Source organism: Uloborus diversus, chromosome 3 (assembly GCF_026930045.1).
Source record: "Uloborus diversus isolate 005 chromosome 3, Udiv.v.3.1, whole genome shotgun sequence".
NCBI lineage: Eukaryota > Metazoa > Arthropoda > Arachnida > Araneae > Uloboridae > Uloborus > Uloborus diversus.
In genome coordinates, this window is record NC_072733.1 from 81,448,537 (window position 1) to 81,465,015 (window position 16,479).

The following is a 16,479-nucleotide window of genomic DNA, read 5'->3' on the forward strand; positions in this document are numbered from 1 at the left end:
AATATGGTGAACAAAAAAAATTTGAAGATAGAGCAATTTTTGTATTTTTTATGAATTTTTGAAAAAACCTTTAATTTGCATGTTTTCCTGGGTTTTATTTTTTTCTAATATCATCCTGCGAGAAGTATCAAAGCCTCATTTCTGAAATTTAAGTTGGTAATAGTAAAACCATTTCGCCCTCTTCAGAAGAAAAAAGTTCTTAAAAATACGCAATAGTTTTTTTTTTTACAATATTTTTAATGCTGAACACATCTGTCCTTTCACGCATCAGTCGAAAAAAGCGTTCTTCAATCTTTTATGCCTGTGACGTCACTACTTGGGTTTCGATTCGATATTTACGATGGAATCTTAATCGCAAGCAATGTTAATCTTTTTTTTTACTATCACGGGACGCGGGAGCGTCCCGCCCCGCCAAGGAAGCCAAACGTCAGCAGCCAACAGAAGCAAATCCACCGCCAAAGACGAAAGAAAATAAAAGCGACCAAGAACAAGTTTACACGACAGAACAAGTTGGGGTTTTTTGGGTTTTTCACCCCTCTGTATCTCAGCCCCATGAAGAGCCCCGGAGTTGATTTTTGGTACACTCAATCGCTAGTGGCCCATGACGCCGTAAACCAAAATACAATCCCCTGAACCATCAGGGGGAGGAGGTATTAAAGTTATGAAATCGCTGTTCAAAAATGTTTTCGCTTTCTTTGACAGGGCTACAGCCCAGACGAAAAAAGGAATCAAGCTGAAATTTCGCACACACATTCCTTGTGCCCTACTGATGTGCCTTTTGTGCCATTTGACCCCCTCCCCTTCCCCTCTCGTTTATACCCCACAAATTGCACCTTCCCGGGGTTTTATCACAGCCCCCCGGGGGGCTACGGTAATAATTTTTTGTATGCACATTCTTGGGGGGCCATTGAGTACATATATAAAAATTCAACCCCCAGGGGCATCTTGGGCCGGAGTAATTGAAGTTTGAAAATCACTAATTTTCCCCAAATTCTTATGTACTTACTCTCAGCTCATAGGGTTTGTTTATCTCGGACTGCAATTGCAAGGTTAGAACAGATCTAACAGTTATTCCAAAGTAGTCTTAGGAAATGAAATTCAGTCAAGACTAAAATATATCCAACAGTTGCAACTAGACGTTAAATCGCGGATATCACAAATTTGCCACAGCGACTGCGCATGCGCGCAGAATTAGCTCATTGGGCTTTCTGTTTTCAGATTCTATGTTATTTGTTTATACTTAAGCAGAGAAACAAATTAATGAATGAGATTAGAATGCTGTCCTCTCTCTCCCCCCGAAGTTTTGCCGATACGAAATTCCTTTCCCATGTTTTTCAGTTTTGATATATTTATGGAGGGAAGAAATTTTAAATGTCGGCGCGAAATTGGGGTTAAACCATTACAATATTTTACGTGACAAATTATATGAAACTGTACGCATATGAATACGGCACATATAACATTTTAATTGAAAGCGAAAAATAGCACTTTTTTTATTGGTTTGCATATTTTCTAAATTAATGGATTTTTCACTAACAACACATAATGAATTGAAAATATATGAAATACGTGTGTGGATATCCGTGCTTTGCAGTAATTTGTTAGCTGAAAAAATTTTTGCAATTAATTTAAGCAAGATTTTTAATGAGCTTAGTCTGCGCGCAACATGCGCATTCGCTATGGCAAATTTGGGATATCCGCGATTTGACATCGAGTAAAGTTGTATAGATCTTCTGACACATTCAAATTTAAAATATTTAATGGTTTAGTTTTTTTTGCTTGGTGATAACATGCGTTATTTCGTTTTTTAAATGAAGTTTTAAACAAAACTAGGTATTAAACAAGACAAAGACTTCTATCAAGAAAAAGATAAATCACCAAACAATTAAAATTATCCCATAAAGCGTAAAATAATCCACGATTTAAGAAAAAATGTAATTAAACAAAAAGTGAAAAGCTAGATTAAAATAGCCCTCAAGCTGTAAAACATTTAAAGAAACCTTCATGAAAATGTTGAATAATTTGTCAAATAAAAAAACTGTAATGGAATTTATTGCGAAGTTGTAAAATACTCGAAAACAATATAATTTAAAATATAGTACTTTATTATCCAAGAAGTTTTCTTTGCAACAGAGAGGATACAAGGATTGCAGTAAAATTTAAACCGCCCAATTCTCGCAAAATAAACATAGAATCTTAATAGTCAGAAAATAACATGACGTAAAATTAGGCTAGCCATTATTGTTCCTTTGAAAATTTTCTGACTCAAAGTTCTCAATTCTAAAAATACAGACAAAATAATAATATCAATGCAAAAAGATGTGATATCTCATCAAAAACAACCCTGTTGTAAAAATTTCCCCGCCAAGAAAACCTTTAACTTTTCCGCACAAAAAAGAAAACCTGCATCCTAAATCCAAAAACCCTCAGCCATAAAAAGTTATTATATCTAGTTTGCCATCAGCCAAGTATCTGCCAAACTATCATCCTCCCTCTTCCCCTTTTTCATCACAGCTACTTCCATTAGAACCTCCTCCCACCTTCAACTCCTCAGAAATATGGATAGATCCTTTAAATTGTTTATCCTGTTTGGTGGGAAGCTTTTCAAAGTGAAGTGGTTGCTTGGTGAGCAAAAAGCTTCCCGCCAAACAAGATAAACAATTTAAAACATTTATCCATATTTCTGAGGAGTTGAAGGTGGGAGGAGGTTCTAATGGAAGTAGCTGTGATGAAAAAGGGGAAGAGGGAGGATGATAGTTTGGCAGATACTTGGCTGATGGCAAACTAGATATCATAACTTTTTATGGCTGAGGGTTTTTGGGTTTAGGATGCAGGTTTTCTTTTTTGTGCGGAAAAGTTAAAGGTTTTCTTGGCGGGGAAATTTTTACAACAGGGTTGCTTTTGATGAGATATAGCTTACTTCATTTTCTGACGTGATGACCACGTGTTTTTTCGGCAGCGATTGCTTTTTTTCTTTCCTTTTTTTTTTTTTTTTTGTTTTATTTAGTGATTGCATTTATTTCTTTTTTCATCCCCCCCCCCCCCCAAGCTGGACCTTTCGCTGTATCTATATTACGTTACATTTCATAGTTGTGCGCATTAATTCAATAAAAACAGCGAGATTTTTTTTATCTTTGTCAAACGCTACTTTTTGCACACTACGGGGAATTTGAGCTTTTTTTTTTTTTTTTTTTTTTGCTCTACTTAAATGAAAAAAAAGCGGTTTTTTGAGTGTTCTTTGTTTTTATTAGGAAATGGGTGAGGAGCTCAAAATAAATAGAGATGGATAAGAAAATGTAGAGATAGATTGTAAAGGTAGATAGCCGCCGAAGGCGGCAATCTTGGCGTAAAAATGTGAATGGCACAAAAAAAAAGATAGAGATGGATTGATTAATACTGCTGCCAAATTTATTTAAACAACCGCCGAAGGCGGCAAACTTGAAGTAAAAAGGTAAATGACAAGTTAGCCAAACAGCCGCCGTAGGTGGCTGCTTGCACATTGGGTGTCAATGCCCCCCTCCCTCCCCCACATACACCATGACTTTGAAAAAACAATGCTTTCACATAAAAGTGGAAGTGCTTTTTGTTATTATTCGACAAAATTTGCATGAAGAGTACGTCGTTTGTGTCTCCCCTCCCCCTCCTTTAAAAATATTCCAAACGACGAAACTGGAGACAGATCTAGAAAATATTTTATTCAAATTATTAATGATATAGATAGATATAGATTGATTGACACCGCCACGAAATTAATTTAAGCAGCCCCCGATGGCGGCAACATTGGCGTAAAAAAACGAATGATAATACTGATTTATAGAGAAAAACATTGATTAATGTCGTCGCTAAATTGTTTAAGCAGCCGCCGAAGGCGGCACCCCTGGCGTAAAAAGGCGGACCAGCTGGTCGCCGCAGGCGGCTAGTCTCTAAATAAAGGTGTATTGTTGATCTTTGATATATACAATGAAAGTTTTGGCAACAATAAGTACTTAATTTAATTTATTAAGATCTTATCCAACAACTTATTTGAGATTATTGCAAGTTTCTCGGAAAAACAGTTCGGGTAAAACGAACTGATTGATATTGATATATGCTTAAGTAATAATGATTATGTACTAAAAATCTATGTTGCGATTCCAATGAGTGAAAAATTTGGATATCATTGGGGGGGGGGGGGGGGATGTAGCATCAGGGGGGAACCAAAAATTCTTCACGTGCATGTCAATGATTCTGTTTTTAAACACAATAGATATGCGGTACTCTCTATCAGGTATATTATTATATGATAACGTCAACCTGTTTTTAATAGCATTTTATTTGACATATTCTGCAAATAAAAATATCATATTTTTCATGTATGTTTTTCCATGCCACCCCAGACAATGTACGACGAAGGGAATATCGAACAGTATCAGCAGGGATAATTGGTGTCCTATTCAAATCCATCAATTTTTCTGCTAGTACTATTTGATTAATTTGACTCATCTGAAGTTGATATAAAAAATTTTGGGCAGTCATAGATGCTCGGAGTAGAGATTATGTTAGGTAAGTTCTCTCTCCAGATGTTAACTTAAAAAATCTTTGAGTAACAAATGCAAATAAAAAAAAAGTAATAATTTTCGAACAGTTAACTATTACTGTATTATATATCATTTTAAAGAACTAAATTTTAAATGAAACGAAAAGTCAATACTTGACATAACTTTTTAAATATTTTTTGAAAATAAAATCTTTTTACTTAAATACGGGAAAGTGAGAAATGGAAAAAATATCGCAATGAAAAAATAAGGAACGTAAATTCTGTTAAAACACAGAAAGATCGTAAATGAACGGAAAAATAAGAAATGGAATTTTCGTTCAGTCACGAGAAATTTATAAACGGAAAACTACAACTACGGAGAAATAAGAAATGGAACTTCTGTTAAATCACGGAATGTCATTGAACGTAAACGTAATATTTACGGCAACTTTGCTGCCGGTACTTTCTCCGTTATTTTCAGGAAATTTTTTTAAGAGTGTATCATGCATAATGCAATACGGTAAATGTGATAAATTCGGTGATTTTGTACATTCCCCGGTGAAAGCTCGCAATCCCCACTAAAATTGGTAAATGTGATTAATTATTGAATATTTAGCCATATTTATCACATTTACCAGTTAATTTATACAATCTCCGACTCGTCATGGGGAATGTAATAAAAGTCGATACTTAGCCAAAATTTGTTCAGTTTGCTCAGCTACACTGTTAAAAAAAACCTGAAAGTTCAGGTAGTTTTCTGACTGATTTTAACAGAATATTTCCGTAATGCTTCAAAACGTATTTTTTCCTTCCAACAACAGAAATATCACGAAAGGAAGGGATGAAAACAGAATTTTTCCATTTCTAGGGTTGCCGTTGTGCTGTACTTTGTTAGTATTCTGATTAGCCTTCAAGTTATGATAAACATCCCTTTTTGATAGTGCTTATTAAATCGCACTGTTACATGTTGTTAATTAAAAGCTTATTTAGAATAACAACTCAGATGCCGTAGACAAAACCGCTAGCTTGCTATTTCATGTCTGGAAAGTAATATACTAGTACTATGTCGAATCTGTTTTTACGCCTTTGGACTTTGTAAGTTTGGAAAAATGTTTGCGCCATTTTCAGACAGGCAGATGTGTTTTGATCGCCTTGGTGATTTGATGTGGGTTTTACTGAGTCAGTATTAGAATATTATTGCGGTGTATTATTTTGCTCAATACTTCGAAATTCTATTCGTTAGACGACGTCCGTCGTCGTCGACGACAATTCTATTCGTTAGTCATATTGTGTGTTCTAGCGGTGAGAATAGTTTTAGGATCTCGTGTTATCCATTTAAAATAAAGGCTATTGGATTACTTGTGTCCAGATGCAATGGAGACACTTAAATTTAGCACCGCTGGTCACATGTAAGTATTGTTGAATATCTTTGTACATGTTAATATACAAATGTATTTTTCTTGTTAATGTGCATTTGATAGAATTCCGATGGTAGCTGATTTAGAATTTATAGAACTATTATAAAGTTACTGTTTTTGCTCTAACGCGTTGTATTCTTGAAAGTCATTAAAAAGTTAAATGGCCAACATTTCGTATCAACCGGAGATTATCGTGGTATGCGAGCAAGACAGAAAAAATCTTTCATTTTTTTGTTTTTTTTTGACAGATTGAAGGTAAACATTTAGAATCTCTAAATAAAAGTATTTCTTGCTGTTATATTTTTTGCGAAAAGGCATAGTAGATTGTTAATCTTTGAAAATACAATTACAATTTTGACAAGAATAAGTTTTCTTGACTACTTAGAAATCTGGAAAAAATCATTACTCCTTTCGGGATTTCATTTATAATAAAAAATATAAATTATTTAATTTATTTCCTTAGGATCTCATCCAACAACTTATTTGAGATTATTGCAAGTTTCTTGTAAAAACATTTCGGGTAAAACGAACTGATTGATATGTTTAGCCTAAGTATAATGCTTATGCACTAAAAATCTATGTTGCTATTCCAATGAGTGAAAAATGCGGAAATCACCGAGGGGGGGGGGGGATATACATCATCTGAGTAAAAAATTCTTCACGTGTATGTCAATGATTCTGTTTTTAAACACAGTAAATTGGTATGCGGTACTCTCCATCAGGTATATTATTCCATGATAAAGTCAACCGGTTTTTGATGGTATTTTATTTGACTCATTCTGCAAATAAAAATATTCTATTTTTCATGTATGCTTTTCCATGCCACGCCAGAATATGTACGAGAAGAAGTCGAAGGAAATATCGAACAGTATCAGCATCAAAAATTGGTGTTATATTTAAATCCACTAATTTCCTTGTTGGTACTTTTCGATTATTTTCATTCATCTGAAGGTGCGAATTTCGAGATGCTTGAAAGGTAAGTTATCAAGCAAAAATTTTACTAAAAATATATTTTAGTAATAAATACAAATTAAAAAAATAATAGTTTTTGAATAGTTAACTATTTTTCTATATATATCATTTTAAACATAGGATAGAAAAACGAGAATGAAATTTCAGTAAAATATGTGAAAATGAGAAACGAAAAAATAGCGCAACGAAAAATCAAGAACCGAAAGTTCTGTAAAGACACAGAAAATATAAAAACGGAAAAATAGATGAACGGAAAATTTAAAAACGGAAAAATAGATTAACGGAAAGAAGAGAAATGGAATTTTCGTTAAATCACGGAAAATTTATAAATGGAAGAACAGAACTAAACGGAGAAATGAGAAATGGAACTTCTGTTAAGTCACGGAAAATAATTTAACGGAAACGTAATATTTACGGCAACTTTGCTGCCGGTACTTTATCCGTTATTTTCAGGAAATTTTTTTAACAGTGTACTTGGCTTTTTCTATGACGTGTAGTATCTTTACGCGACGAGGGCTTTATATCGGATGCACTTGTTTGCGCCTGCGCATTATTGAGCATGCTAGTAAGATTTTAATTTCAATTCAATACGTTTACCCCTCACTAATCCAAACCCTTTTAAACTGGATTTTGGTTAATCCGGATAGCCATTTAAATAAACACTAGGTATATAAATAAAATGCGATTTAGCTTAGTATTGAATCTTTGTAGGCAATTTTCTCTTCAGTTTTATGTTTTATTCTTTTGAATTCCAAACACAATTTTTACTGCGTACAGTAGTTATTTTATGTACCTTGGCTCAGTTTTTCGGTTTTTTTGTTTAAACCGTACTTTCATTATTTCGTACAGCCGGGATCCAATACTTCTTCAACTGTATTTCTGATGTCGTGCTAGCAAGACCTTTTTTTTTCTGGATGCTTGCTTTCTCTCTTTTATAGAGTTTCTAATAATGGCCGATATTCAATTTTAAGTTTTAGTAACTGTTATGAATTCAAAAAAAAAAGTACGCAGGTCTTTGTTGACAAAAGAAAAGTATGACGATTCGTTAAAAAAGGGGAATTATAGTAAAAACAAAATTTGTGGAAAAAATTCTGAAGGGTATAGTTGACTAAAAAGATATGATGTAATGAGTTTTGTCAATGTTGAAAAACTAATCTATCCCGTAAATAAGCCAGCTACAATGTTAGATTTTACTTGCATTTTGCAGAAATGTTTGCCGTAATTCATGAAGCACATTTACCAGTAGGGCCATGGTGGCAAAAACAGAATATTATACGAGCCCTTAAGAAAAGGTACACAAGTAATACTACCAAAGCAGTTTATATTTTCAATTTTATTTGCAATATATATTGTACGCACATAAAGTGTGTTTGATAAAATACCTAATGAAAATAAAGTAAAACAGTGTTACTTTTACTCATTTATTTAGTTTGAAATATTACTGTATTTCTTAACAGTCATCATGACGTTTTTCTAATGCTTACCGACGCATTTTCAGAGAAGTTTAAAAACTTTTTTCTTCTTTGGAATTAAGACCTTATTCAGAAAAATTATCAGAATTTATCACATTCTCCATTACGAGTCGGCGATTGTAGAGCAAAAAAAAAAAGTAAATTGGAACACTTTTAATTGGTTTAATGGTGATTATGTCATCAGGGGCGGTAATTTGCAGTACACCCCCACTCCCCGCCTGAAAGCTCAAAAAAAAAAAATGCTTATGCAAACATGTAGTTCATATAATTGTCAGAAATAATATTATTGTAAAAGCAATTTTTAGTGTTGAAAACATTATTTTTTTGGAATTAAACTCTCGTTACACTAGAGAATTATTCAAATTTATTACATTCCCCATCACGAGTCAGGGATTGTATAAATAATCCGGTAAATGTGATAAATATTGAATAATTGATCACATTTACCAGGTTTATTGGTAATTGTGTATAACCACCGGTAATTATATACAATCATCAATTTATCACATTTAACGTAACACATATAATATATATACAACTCAAATTCAAAATAATAGAATGTTTTTCACTTTTTGGAAAAAAGTTTATTCTAACCAAATCTAAGTACAAATTAGTCATTTAAATGAACGTGCCATCTTTCTCAGACCTTAAAGTGTATATTTCATTTGAAATATAATTAATAAAAAATAATCTTTTACAGAATAATCCAAAAGTTTATGGTGATGAGAGTTTACATTGAGTCAAAAAAATAGAATATTCAAATTAAAAGGGGGAAAATGTTTTTAAAACAAGCTGATGTGTGCATCACATGACTTCCTTTTACTCCAATTTAATGTCATTTCCCCATTATTGGCAATTTTAATGTGATTCAATTGTTTACTCTCTAAATATCACAAACAGTGGACAAATTAAAACCAAATTTCCAAAAAAAAAATTGCCAAATTTGTCGCCATGTTAGCGATAAAACTTGGCGACCAAAAGAGTGGCGATATATCGCCAAGTTATTATTAATAGTTAAATTATAACACCACTTGAGTTTATATCGAAATCAACAATGATTTCCAAAAAAATGGGCAAAGGCCCCTTTAGAAACACACGAATGCAACCAAAAAGGGGAGGTGCACAACTAGACCCCACTAGGAGTCTACGTACCAAATTTCAACTTTCTAGGACATACCGTTCTTGAGTTATGCGACATACATACGTACATACAGACGTCACGAGAAAACTCGTTGTAATTAATCATACTTTCAGAAATATATATATATATAATAATTCAGAAATCATACAGAATTATAATGTATATTATTAAAGAATATAAATTAAATCGTGGGGGAGGGGTGTTCTATATTCAATTCCCCCTCAATTGGACACTAAATATATTTAAAAATTGGAATGTTAAATAAAGAACTTTATATTTTAGTGCCTAAATAAAGTTATTTATTAGTAAATAAAATATTAAGGTAATTGATTCAACTATTAAAGTAGCAAAATATACAGTGCTCAAAACAATTAGAGGATATTGTAAGTTTTTGTACAAAAAAAGGTATTAGCAAATATTTTTTTGCATAGAATCGAAGAAGGGAGTTAAAAATGCAAATTCTTCTTAATTTCAAGCATCGCAGTATGCAAATTTTGAGTTTCACGTCGAAAACGACGTTTCAGTGGCGGCGAATGAGATTTCGCTCTTAACTTATTGTAAGACAAAGCAAAAAATAACGATCGACATTCAGTAAGCGCGTTGTTTCGATGAATACGATGCCTCAACGAACTCATTTAACGGAATCAGAAGGTTCTAAAGTGGTTATCAAGCTAGAGGGAAGCCAAGCACAAGCCAACGTAAAAGAAGCTATCGGAGTTTTGGAAAGTGTGATTTCTACGAGACGGAAACGGTTTTTAGAGACTGGAAATGTTGGTCGAAGATCAGGGCAAGGTCGCAGACGGTTAACAACGCTCAACGACCGAAGTATGAATGCCACCCCACTACAACGACACCTTCGCTCGGGTACTGGAACCACAATTTTGACTGTCCGATATCACCTTCACGCTGTAAGTCTGTATGCTCGTCGACCAATGGTCTGTGTCACATTAGCTGCGAGACAACATCACGATACACGGAGTGGGTAACAGAGCATGTGAATTGGAGAAGAAATGAATGGAGCAATATTTTTTCTCTGACGAGTCCCGTTCTTGTCTTTATCCATTTAATGGCGTATTTTCATCTGGAGGGAGCTTGGCACTAGAAACAATCCAGCTTTCGCGCCCGAAAGTGTCAGATTTGGTAGTGGTGGTGTGATGGTGCATGCTGGCAGTAGGGTAATAATGCCGGTTCTGCCCCAAGAGGCGGCTCTGCGGCTATGAGCCGCCTCCCAATCCCTCCGCTTCCCTGATGCCGCCACCACCGCCTCCTCCACTTCCTCCCCACCCCCTCCCGACCTTGGGGTTGACCCTCCCCACGACCGGGGCCGCCGCGAGAACCCGTAGAAGGTGACGAGGGTTTTTCCCGCGTTTTAGATATTTTTCCCGCGTTTTCGGACTTAGAATATTTTGAACTTGTTGTCATGGTATCCACAAAGTTTTTACTTTTTGGATGGCAACACTTGTTTGAGTTTCGGTTTTGGAATGGCAACACTTGTTGTCATGACAACCAGAGTTTTTAGTTTTCGGTTGGCAACACTTGTTGCTATGTTTTAACTTATGCGGTGTTTAACGTTCATGGCGCCATCTATTGAGAGGTTTATTTTTTTATTTCTACGAATTTAATTATTTTTATTTTTACAGAGTGTTGAAGTTGGGAATCGAACACCCAAACTTTGAGTTAGCAAAAACGTATGCTAACCACTATGCTATATTTTTCATTACTCTTTCAGTCTTAATGTGAATCTGTACCATGACAACGAATATTACAATTAAATTAATTTTAAAACCATCAGTTAATTTACTCTTTAGTACTAATCATGGCATATCATTAACTGAATTTCAGCTCATAATTGAAACTATCATCATTATTATTATTTTTCATAATAACAAAGTTTTCACTTAAGTAAAGATTTATTTAAATACAACCCATTCGAGATTTTAGATTTGGTTCAATGCTTTGTGGACTTGAAATATATTTTAAACTTTGATTTTCTTTTTCATGCATTTCAAACTTTATCATTTTTATTTTTTCTAACTTGTTAAATTTTCTTAACTAATTTCATTTTTCTTTGTCAAATTTACAAATATTTTTTCTAACTTGTAAAAATTTCGAAGAAATAATTTTCTTAACTAATTTTTTTGACTTTCATACAACAAAATATTTTTTCTTACTTGTTAAATTTTCAAAGAAATAATTAACTTAAATATTCTTTCACACATTTTGAACTTTAACGTTTTTTCCTGTCATTTAGCACTTTGATTTTTTTTTTTTTTTCACTATTTTAGCGTTTTTCAATTATTTTCAGTCTTTAACTATTTTCTTAACTTTTTAGTCTTTAACTAATTTCAAGCATTTCAGACTTAGATTATTTTTTCGTGATTTCGATTTTTTTTAGTATATTTTAGAGTTTGATCATTTTCTCGCTTGTTTTTACTTTATCGTTTTTTTTTTTTTCCGATATTTTTAAACTTAGAAATTTTTCACAAGTAGTGACAGGAATCGAACCTTCAAATTTTTCAAAACGTTATCATGTCTTCAATTTTTGCAATCATGTCAAACTTGCAATCAATTTACTCTTAGTAGTAATTAACACTTATCATTAACAAATTTTTACGGATTTTAAAAAATCAACTTAATTAATTTTTTCCAGTAAGCAAATTTCGCACTCAAGTTACATTTCATCACTGCATATACGTTTCAAGAGTTTCATTGAATTTATCACATTCCATTTAATTAACTCTAATAATTACTTTTTCATTAATACTTAACTTAATCATTTTATCATACATTTATTCCAGTTACAAAATTATGCTTAAAAGTTATTTATTTTTCTTAGCACAATAGATTTTAACATGTTCCTACTAAAATGCTTTTCACTCTAGTTTGAGTTTACTAAAATAGCAACTCATTTACGATTTAGATTCATTTAATCGTCTTTGATTCTTTTTTCATTGTTAATATTTTAAATTATCACATACGTTATTATTTTTATACATTTATCCATTTAATTTTCGAAAATCTACAATCAATTTACTTTTCGTATTAATTAACACTTATCACTATCAAATATTTTCATGAATTTTAAAAAATTATCTTCTTAAATAATTTTTTACTGTAACCAAATTTCCCACTCAAGTTATATTTTATCACTACATATGCTTTTCATGAGTTTCACTTAATTTATCGCATTTCATTTAATTAACTCTAATAATTATTTTTTATCATCGATATTTAAGTTAATCATATTTTCCTTTCTTTATTTTTTTTTTCATGCAAACACTCTTGATGGAATAAAACAAAATTTTCAACTTTCATGAATTAAATCCCCTCTGAATATTTTATTTTACTTTACCATACTTTACTATTTTACTTACTGCGTTTTACTATTTATCATTCATTACAGCTTTTCCAAAATATTACTTTACAACCAACCAATTTCATTAACAGAATTTTCATTACAATTTATAAATTTCACTTTTATTTAATTATTTTTACCTACGGTAAAATAAAACACATAACACAAAAATGTTAAACATCAATGAAGTACCCAAGAAATGTTAAAATTATAAGTCGAGTATCAAAACTTCATGTCAGCAAATTTTAAAAATAGACTTACCGAAAAATAACTTCTACTGAAATTCATTTCAAAACTTGGAATCAATTTACTCTTAGCATTAATAAACACTTATCATTAAGAAATTTTCATGGATTTTAAAAATCAACTTATTTAATTTTTTTCCAGTAAGCAAATTTCGCACTCAAGTTACATTTCATCACTTTATATGCTTTTCAAGAGTTTCATTTAATTTATCACATTTTATTTAATCAACTCTATTAATTATTTTTTTGATTAGTATTTAACTTAGTCATTTTATCGCATAGTGTTTTACTTTATTTTTTTTTTCATACAAGCACTCTTGTTAGAATAAAACAAAATTTTCAACCTTCATGAATTAGAATCACTTTGGCTATTTCATTTTCCCAATAATATTTTACTTTAACAACTAATTTCTTTAACAAAATCGATATCATTTATTTTAGTCTTTATCCTTTTCGAACGATACATTCAAATGGACAGCTATACGTTAAATTAAGAAACTTAATCTAAATTTTGACAAATTAAGTTATAGCTAAATACTGACTAAAATTAAGTACAAAAGACTAACCTTTTTGGGGTGAAATCTCTCAAGTACCAGCTATCGCGAAGTTATTTAAAAACAGTGAATGAAATTGTAATAAGTGGATTGTTAATTATAACTCAATCTCACAAAATTACAATTACATGCATGTTTTATTTGAAATCGCTGCATACGGCTGGCTGCCCATCGTCGATTTGCTGAACGCATGCCGTGATATCGCAAATCAACTCGGCTGTTGAAAGAAACTACCGTAATCCCACAGCACTTCGGATCGTCCACACACACACATCGAGACGAATTGAGAAAATGACTTTATCAATATTGCTATCTACCCCTTTACCGATAACAGATAACAAACCCCACGTGCTAGTATTATTCACCACCTGGCCTACGTCTTTCAAGTGATGTCACTGTTTCTGACCAATTAAAATTAGTTCACGTTTCTCAAATATCAAGCACATAGATCGGCAATAGCCTGATGTCAGGTTTTCCAAACAAAATTTTAGATTTTAATTCGTAGTTTCGAATTAATTTCTTTTTCATTTCAAACTTATAAAAAAAAATTTCCAGCTTGTAAGAATATTTCTTTCAAAAACAGATTTTTGATTCAAAACAGTATTTTTTCAAACTTGTAATATTTTTCTACTTAGAAAATGAAATCAAAAATTTTTGTTTTCTTTAATCATATAAAATATTTTTAAGAAATAATTTCTCAAACTTGTAATATTTTTCCACTAATTAAAAAAAAAATCAATTTTTTTTTTCAATCATATAAAAATAAATTTTTAATCTTACAACAGTAAATTTTTCCGCAAAAATATTTTTTTCAAATCAAAATAATGATAATATTTTTGTAACATATTGTTTTTTTTCCTTTCAATCTTTTTTTTTTTTTTCAAAAATTTTCAAACTTACAAAATAAAATTTTTTTCAACTGAATCTTCAAACGAAATGCTTTAATTAAATTTAAAACTCAATATCACTTTACTCTTAGTATTAATAACCAATAGCACTTAACCATTTACTCTTTGCACTCTAAGTATTAATTAACACGCACGCATTAGAAATAATAATAATAATGTTTAAGATACTTACAAATCATTTACTCAAGCTTTCAAATATCCATCTAGCATGTTATTGTTCATTCGTGTGAGGGAACTTGTAATAAAACTTTACTTATCAACCGAAATTATAAGCGAAAATATCGCATTTTTTAGCACTTAATATAATCCTACAATTAACAAATTGGTTTTAACTTTGAATTTAAGAAAAATAAAAACTATTACACACTTAGTAACATATCTATCGATGTATATTATTTCATGACAAATCACAAATAGGTGAGGATCTTTTATCGATCATGTGACCAACTAAGTTAAGAAAGAGCGTTCTTATCTCATATGAGAATTTATAAGTCTTTAATATTTCTCTTTAATGTAAGTGTATTGATACGTACGAGTTTGTGTATGTGAATATAACTGTGTATTGTTTTCAAACCATTGTCATGTTTAAGCTTTACGGTTCTAATTTTGACTTTCCACTTAGCATTATTTGAAGTCCTTCGCATGCATTAAACTATAGAAATATTACAAAAATTATATTTTCATTCAGTCTTAATTACAAAACCATACAATAAGATGAAGACAACACCGATAGTATAAAGATTACTTACAATAAAGTGCATATAAAAAATATATGTAAGAGTGATTTCAAAGTATAATCCATCAACCATATTCAACAACTCAATCAAAACACAAGTCTCTTTTAAAATGATAAACACAATTTATTCACACACACAGTAAAAGACAATTAAAAAAACTTTCATCTTTAAGTAAAACTCTTCAAAACTTTCAAGCGTATTTTTAACATCGATTGCATCAAATAAATCAGACACATGACATTTTAAACATGGACTATCAACATTCAAAGTAACGAAGTCACGAGTCAAGTTTTCCCAATTAACATTAAAAAGAGCCCGTTCGAAAAAAAAGTGTCGAACTTTCGACCCCTTGTTAATGATTCACATTCATGCACTCTCATGTAAAAAATGAATCCATTTTTACAATCCACACATTCTTTTTTAGAAAGGTAGTTTATGTTGCATATGAGCTCATCAAATAGTCACTTACGTAGAGAATCAGCCAGTTTACGAACTTCTTGTGATGTATATGTGCTGATTTTATCACATCGACAATCACAGGGATATTTTTTCTCAATTTCCGAAAGGATGTACTCTTTTAGAGTATAAGTCATAAGTTTGTCTTTGACACTACGTGAGATACAAGGGGATGCGTAGCACAATTTGTCAATCTGGCTTTCCAAAAGTAGAACTCTATCAGGCATCAACTGGAACACTTCTCGTTTCAGTTTGAACAATCTTTGCACACTAACACAGATGTTACCATTCGCACTCGACTCTCCTTTTTTATAACAAAAGCGAAATCACGGTCTTCGATTAATTTTTGATTTACATTTTTACGTAGGCTTGAAATAAGTGATCTCCACACATCTGGTTCTAAGGAAATACCATCCATAGTTGGTCGAAAAATACCATCTTTCCCACACGTATATCTTCTAATATGCACGCGTGTACGTTTCCGAAAAGTATTCACCTAAAGTGAAAATACAATCACCCAAGTGTATCATATCATCAGGCTGTGGAGAAGCCTCAATGTTCATTTTCATGTTCGTTGCATCCCATCTGTTCATCTTCAGGCTTCAAAGTTTCAGAATGATTTTCACCAGCGTTAGTCATTCTTAACTCTCATAGGATTAGGAGTCACAATACTAAAACAACTTCCTGTGAACTTAAAAAATAAAT